This window comes from Halichoeres trimaculatus, unplaced genomic scaffold (assembly GCF_033239565.1).
Source record: "Halichoeres trimaculatus isolate MK-OKI-2021-1 unplaced genomic scaffold, fHalTri1.1 fHalTri1_scaffold_10, whole genome shotgun sequence".
NCBI classification, from domain to species: domain Eukaryota; kingdom Metazoa; phylum Chordata; class Actinopteri; order Labriformes; family Labridae; genus Halichoeres; species Halichoeres trimaculatus.
The window spans coordinates 32,883,308-32,891,618 of NW_027437187.1; positions in this window are offsets into that span (position 1 = coordinate 32,883,308).

The window sequence follows — 8,311 nt, forward strand, 5'->3', positions numbered from 1 at the left end:
AAAACTATTATTATTATTGTTGTTGTTGTTGTTGTTAGTTTTGTAACAGACTAAGAAACTGGATTTTATGTCAAAGCTTAAAACATTAAGTAGGTGGGATGATAAAAAGTTCGTGCAATTTTTTGTTGTCTTCATTTTTTATCTTTTTATTTTGACTGTTATTCGGGCTTTTGCGATTAAGCACAAGTTTCTTCAAACTTTTAAAGTAAGGCAGTCACTTTAAGGCTAAAATACAGGTTCTGTGCTTCATTGGTATTATTTTTTGTTTTATTTTATTTTAACTCTATAAAGTTTGTAGTTTAGGATTCTGTGGAGGCTTGAAAATCTCACGAAATAAATAAATAAATAAATAAATAGATAAATAAAACTGACTTATGAAGAAAGTTTCAGGCTCTTGTTTTAAAACCTTTGAACTCTATTTAAGCTGAACAACATTTCTCAAATACAGCCACAGAATGTCTTTCTTTTACCCAGAAACTAAATAAATACAAAGTGTTAAATATTCCATTATTACCATCTCTATAATAACCTCCTTTATCACATCAGACAGTGAGTGTTTGAGAAATCTGAGTAAAAGTTTTCACTGTGTCTTTGTGTCTTACCTGCTGCTCTCCTCAGTGACACTTTGCTGTTTCTGAGCTTCTTCTCGTCTTTGTTTTCTTCTGCTTGAGATGAGATTAAAGAAGCCGTGTCTACACTCTGATCGATCTTTATCTGACGTCAGCTCAGACTTCAAACTCAGTCTTCTTTTCTCACTGCAGCTTTGCTCAGAGGCACACAGACAGTACTGCAATATGTTCACATGATTTTGTTTCTTTGGTCTTATTTTGATTACTTTACAAAGTCTAGACAAACCCCATCACATCTGCATTATTTAACATGTTAAATTATAAATCACTGGTTCAATCCATGCTGGTTTGATACCAGATTTTTAGTGTGAAGTCAGAGAGGATGTTTTAAGATCTCTGAGGATGACAGGACAACAGAGTGAGTTAGCTTCATGAACAAAGAATGAACAAAATGATGAAACACAACATTATTATTTTTATTACTATTACATTAAACTTCTTCTGCTTCTCATGAAATCAAGAAGTGCAGACGGAGATGGTTCTTATCAGGTCTGAAAATCTGCATTTCATCACAAACTGCATCAAAGAAACTAATTCAGATGTGTGCAAAATTATAAAAATGTCTGACGAATAAGCAAAGATATGTCAGCTTAGGACGGCAAGATAATAAGTTAAAGTAAGGGTGTTTGAGTTTTTTCTCAGTGGAGTGTGTTTTAGAGCCCATTATCATCTAAATTTTTGTGTTTGACATTTTTTTAGTCACTTCTGTTTTGATTTTTGTTGATTTTAAGCACTATGATCAATTTTTGTGTGAAATTTGCTGAACTTATAAAGTCTGACTGGTTGATACTGGGGATAAAAGTCTTCTTAGTGTTTGGCAGGTAACAGAAAAGGTGTGGACACGTCTTTCCACAAGGCCTTTGTCAAGGTCGGTGACTCCTCAGTGAGTAATCATCTCCTAAATTGGACTGAACAGATACTCTGGTGTTAAACAGTTTGAAAACACTTTAAATGGCTTTATCAGACTTGTATCTCTGAGATATAACACTGTGAAGTTGCTTTATGTGGTATTTTTGTATCTGTCATTGTTGATGAGACGACAGAGATTGTAATCTTTGTGTGAACACCTCTTCCTCTTTCGTTAGCTGAGAACTCAGACCTGTCCAGACTTTTCTGACTTCTTACCATATTCTTTATGAAAAGTAACTCCAAGGTGTAATTTGAGTTCTTTTGTTTGTGTAAGTGGCCAAAGGGCGATTGCGCCGCAATTGTTCAGGTCCAGGTCAGGTTGCTTGTGTGCCCCTCAATTGGCATAAAGTTAGGAGGAGTGTGTCTCACACACCAGGTTTGCCTCTGTGTAATCAGGCTTGCCTTGTGTGTGAGAGGAGAGCAGCAACATAATGTTGAATCATCTCTATTAGAAATAAACTTGTTATTGTTTTAAAATGTTATCCCTCCCTAAAATATACTTATCTGTCATTGAAAGACTTAAGGGGAAAAATGATGGTTCCAGGTTTGTTAGATGCTGGTTGCAGGTCAAAGATGCACCCTAGGTAGGCACAGTGAGGTTGGTCACGACTCTGTTTTTTTAAATTAGTGTTGTCAGGTGACTAAAAAGAATCCAATTAATTACAAGATTTGTAATTAATTAATCGAATTAATCACATTCTAATTTCATATCTGCTTAAGGCCCCCAAATTAAGAATTTGAATTCTAGGACATTACAAAATTGTAGTGCATGACTAATCAAATGAATAGATGTAGAAGAGAAGATTTGTAAATACACTTTTTTTTTTTTTCAATTCAACTGCAACTGTTTCCTGTGTCCATGGAAGTAAATTATGTTTTTCAGCAGGGGGAGGCGGGGTCTGGAGGAGCTTGTCAATCAAAATCATGCTTGTAAACTACTGTGGGTGAGAGCGGTGTGCTCTTTGGATGAGAGCTCAGCATGGATATGAGGAGAAGATGTGAGATGACAGAGACATAGCGAGATGCTGCAAGTCAGAAAAGTTCAGGCAGCTCATGCTCCAACTGAGGATGTGTCGCAGTCATAGACTGCATATCGAGTGGACAGAGTGGTCTGCGCAGTAGAGAGAGTGAGGGATTCTGGGAGAATCTGAGTGGAGCTGGGTGACAAAAATAATAATTGTTATTTTCTTTTGAGAGTCTAATCACTTCCTGACTCTACCTCCTGACATACTATATAATCCCCCCAAAAAATAAACGAAAATGGCAGCAGTCAATCATCGGTAATTGTTACATAAAGCCTTGTTTTTAACCTCTTATAACTAATGAAAACAAAACTTAAAAAAAAGAGGACTTGAATACAAGGCAGCCAAATGATATCTTGAAATCACCACAACAATCGGACGTGAGAAAAATTTCTACGAGGTGTATTAATTTTTTAAAGTTTGACCACAGCCCATCTGGAATGGCTGGAAAGCCGGATTTTTTAACCTATACTGCAGCCAATCACCAGGGGGAGCAGTTTTTGTGGAGACGTCACTTTCGAGCTGAGCAAGCGGACGTCCAATTTTTTAACAGTCTATGGTTGCAGTAGTTCAGAGAGAAAGAGCGGCATGATCATGAAAAAAGACGAAGGAGATCATGGAGAGGATCCAGGATGGAGCGCCCGAGATGAAGGTGATCAAAGACAGTTTATTTTGTCTGTTTTTTGGATCAAAAACAGGAAGAGAGTCCACTCTTCTTAGGCAGTTTTGGTGTTTACATAGTAATAGTAAACAATATGATTTGAGTCCTGAAAGATTGTTTTAGATGGGCTGACAATGGCTGGCAGCTAATGAGTTAATTGTGTTAATTTTTACAACGCATTAATTTGTGGTGTAATTCATTAATCGAATTAACACGTTAGAGTGACAGCCCTAGTTTAAATGCACTCAGGTGAAGGGATGCTGCAATATTAATGTTTGTAAATATTGACTGAGTTTATTGGGTCAGGACTTGTGTGCCTTTTTTTCAAGTGTGTTTAATATCCATGAAAAGTTTTGGATTGTTAAAAATCGTTATAAGTATTCATCAGATGTGTTAACTCGTTTCATGCTGCCACATGAAATTATAAAGACTTGCACCTCTTGCATGATTTGATACCAGGAGCTGCCACAGACTGTGTGCAAGGAATAAAAGAAACAAATGCTCGTGTTAATTGAAGAAAGTATTTATTTGCAGTGCATTTACATTCAGGTAACATTTCTCACGTGTTGCATAGTCCTTGTTGCATAATAAGTTTACAATCTTGTGAACAGAACCACAGATTAAGTGCAGGAACAGATGAGTGAAGTCAAACTTGAGATGGAACCAAACCTGGAGGTTTGTTTGAGATGAGAGTACTGATTCAGTTTGGACCAGGATCAGTGTTTCAGAGCAGAAATCAAAGTCACAGGGGACGTCTGCGGGATGGCAACAAACTGAAACGGGCTCAAGATTAAAAACCTGAATGTGCAGGTTTCTTAGTTGTAGCCAGTTGCAGTGAAAATTCAAGAGGAAAAACTCCTCTGCAGTTTGAGCACATGGTCTTTACACTTCTTGGGCAAACATCAATTTGTGCGTCCATTTACTTTGTCACCATCAAACGTTGCCTTCGCGTTTAATCTGAACCTTCTACGAGCTCCAACCTGCGTTCATCTCTGAGCCAGCTGCTTCTTCTTTGATCCAGAAAATACTGAAGCACTTGATGCTTCATCTTTGTTTCATCTTTGGTTTGAACTGAAACCAACAGCTTTGGCAAGAAGTCGGCTTTAAAGACCTTCACGGCCTCAGAGAGCTGTGAGTAACGTTTATACTGACCGTATGTGCCGTCTGCGACATCCTGCCCAGTGTGAGCTGAGATAAAGCAACATCGTTCTCTACATAACCACACAAACAAACAAACAAACAAAACAAACAAACTCCCAGCACCTGGGGTGGTTAATAAAGCAAACAAAGACAAAAAGATAGGATACAGATAAATGAAGTTAAAGCACCTTTAAGGAGTGTGCACCACGTCCAGGCTCATATATGAGCTGTACAATCAAAAAACACACATTTGATTTAAAATGTCAAGTGAAGGAACAGATCAAGTCTTGTTTAGGGTCTCTGATATTCTGAAACTGGGCCTGGGACTCTGACCGGCTCAGGTTTTATTATTTTACACCAAAAACAAGATAATGGAAAAACTCCAGCGAGAATTTTTAGTTTATGAGTAAAATCAACTTCTGTGAACCAGGTGATCAGAAAAGTGGGATTAGGGATTTTTAAAGAATTCAAAAGTCTTTGAATAAGAACTTAAAAAAGATTTGAGAGTGGTTAGTCAATAAAATAGTGATTTTTTTTTTGATAATGTTTTAAATGCTGATTTCATAAACAATCATCATCAGGAAACAGGAAGAATCATAGAGTTATATTTAATAATCCAGCTCATATTTCAACTTTAATTTGACTGAAAATGTTCTGTTAAATGAAAATTTGATAGTCAAACTGGATAAGAGGATTACCGTAGAAATACTCCCGACCTGAGGAGCTTTTTTTTTTTTTTTTTGAGTTGTGTAATTTGTTTTTAAACTAACTTTATAGGCTGGATTCACACCAGATTGTTGCATTCTGGACGCCCACTTTCTAATCCATCTGGTGTTGAACCGTTTTATTTTATTTTGAAAGTAAACCTGACGTTTTGTTGTTGTTCCAGTGCCTGACTTCCTGTCCCTCTCAATCTGCTCTGTGCAAACTGTGCACTCTGTGTGATGTCGTTTTGAGTATGTAACGCCAAACACAGACCACATCCTTGTTCATAATGTCTCTTTTTTTGCTGTGTTTTGACCATAGACTGTATAAAACAAGGACGTCGTCTCCCCGATGTGTTTTTAAAACAGAAAATGAAGCAGATTGGCCATCGCAGCCATATTGGTAGTGGTAAGGGCTTCGCGTAAAATACAAGCGGCAACCTCCAGTCTAAGAATATGAGACAATGCTGAAGTGCTAAAATCTGCTGTTTCTTGAGTGTCAGCTTGAGGCTGGCTCCAGAAGTCCTGGAAGACACATACACACCAAGCCAAAAAAAGCTGTTTTCAAAGCAGAAATTAACCTATTTACAGCCTGGTTCAAAAAACGTCTCTTGTCTGAGTCGCTAATTTTACAATCAGCATGCACTGTACAGGGAGTGAATTTTTTTTTAAAGGCAGCCGTTCAGAGGATATTAAGATCGCAAGCCCGCCCAATCAGAGGCACAGCTCAGGGTCACGTGACCTTCAGGCGCCCTATGGCTGTAGGCGAAGCCCTTGCCTCTACCAATATGGCCGCTATAGCCGATGTGCTTCATTTTCCGTTTTGGAAACAGACGGGTGACGTCGGCGAGACTATGACCATGTTTTATACAGTCCATGGTAAAGCCTGTCAGTCACGTGACCCTGAGCTGTACCTCTGATTGGGCGAGCTTGCAATCTTAATATCCTTTGAAGTAGGGCTGAACGATTTTAAGAAAAGATTGAATTGCGATTTTTCTGGCAGATATTGTGATTTCAATTCGATTCACAATTTCCTTCAAATCAAGCTTTGGGATATTCACATGTAGGGCTGAACGATTTTAGGAAAAGATCTAATTTTTCTGGCAGATATTGCAATTCACGATTTTTTAATCATCAATAGTGATGATAAATAATCTGTTTTCATCAACTTCTACTCCTAAACAGAGGCTTTGTGTTGTTGACCTGCTTACCAGCACTTTTAACATATAGATTGTCTACAAATTTGTAAAACAGAATGTGTATAATACTTGACACAACGGATCCTGAGTCAGTCAGGAGCGCTGCAAAAAATTGCTGCTTTGGCGATCTCAAAATTGCATTGTCTAAAATTGCGATTTCGATCTGAAAACGATAAATTGTTCAGCCCTACTTTGAGGTTAGAAACAAATTGCCCCCCGTAGAGTGTGTGCCGAAAGTAAAATTACCGACTCAGACAGGAGACGTTTTTTGAACCAGGCTGTAAATAGGTTAATTTCTGCTTTGAAAACTGCTTTTTTGTCTTGGTGTGTTTGTGACTTCTGGTACTTCTGAAGCCAGCTTCAAGCAGACACTTGAGAAACAGCAGATTTCAGCATTTCAGCGTTGTCTCATATTCTTAGCCCGGAGTTTGCCGCTTGGTTTTGACGGCGTGACTGAGAAGTTTTCTTACAGAAGCCATAACATATCAAAACAAACACATTAATGTGACAGAGCAGAGACATACCCAGGATTATCTGGCCAAAGCTCGTTGGCTCATTTCTAGATTTAATGATAATGAGAGGGATAACTTAGAGTTGGCTGGTGGTCATGCATCGAGCTGTTACACCTGCTCTCATAGCTTAACACCGTTTTCTTGCTCATTTGATGAAACGCGTAAAAAGTCTGTCTGGGTTTTAAAAAATATCAGAAAGAAGAAGTAATAAATGATAGTGATTGTTTTCCTCCCTATGCCGAGTGGTTCGTTTTCACACCCTTTGGTTTTTTTCTTCCAAGTCTTGGCAGTTGTGGATTATCCTCCAGCAAGAAAAATGAACAAGGATTAAAATAAATCCAAAGATTTCACAAGTAGGTTAAAGAAAAAAAAAGGTTAATCAGAGACAAAAATGATGATTCAGTCTAACATGTCTCCTCACTGGACATCAAGCAGTCCACAGTTTAGAAATAAAATCAACATTAGATAAAAAAGGAACAAATGCAGTTGTCGGCCAGAAAAGGAAGCACAGATTGTTCAACTATGTTTTACAATCATCTGGATCTTCATGTTTCAAGTCAACATGTCAAACTCGGCTTCATGTAAAGTGCCTTTACCCTCCTCAGAGACAGAGTGTGAAGAGTTTACAGGTCCTACTTTTAAACACGGACACATTCAGGGCGGTATCAGAGTCAGGGGATGTTTTACTTCACTCTGCTCTGTTTTTATATCACTGAACAGGCCTCAAACCATCTGATTTGGATCATTTCAAAAGAAGATTGGTGAAAAGTATGATGAAGATCTTTGAAACAAACCAAGCTGACCCTCACTTAGGATCAAGACTTAAGAAACTTTGCTTCAAGAAATCAGAAGGAGTCAGCTGAGGTGGTTTAAGTGTTTGATACTGATAGTTCCTCCAAGACGCCTCCTTGATAGGGTGCTACCACCTGAGCAGACACCTCTGCACCGCAAAAAAAAAAAAAAAGACATCTTTTCAAGTGTTTTTTGTCTTATCTTAAGTAAAATTGTCTAGTTGTACTCATGAGCCACATTCACCTGACTGGTCCAAAAAATGTCTTGTTTCAAGTAGTTTTAAGACAAAAATGAGGTCTGAATTGCTTATAATAAGTAGAAAAAATCTACAAATGGAACAAGAGAAAATTTACTTGTATTAAGCCATTATAGTTTTAAGCGTTTTCAAGCAAATTTTTTGTTTTTCCATTACCTTTTTTATATAATTATTATTTTATTTTATTTTATTTTATTTTATTTTATTTTATTTTATTTTATTTTATATTATTTTATTTTATTTTATTTTTTTACTTGTTTCAGCAATTAAGACCTCATTTTTCCTTTGAACAACTTGAAATAAGACATTTTTTTTGGACCAGTCAGGTGAATGTGGCCCATGATAAGTCTAAAAAGACATTTTCTACTATAAATCAGAAAAAAACATATGAGAAGATTTTAGTTTTTTCCACCTTGGCTTTAACAGAGAACTTACTGAAAGGATTGTACTCTGTAATAAAAAAAAACTGAAATCTTATCAAGTGTTT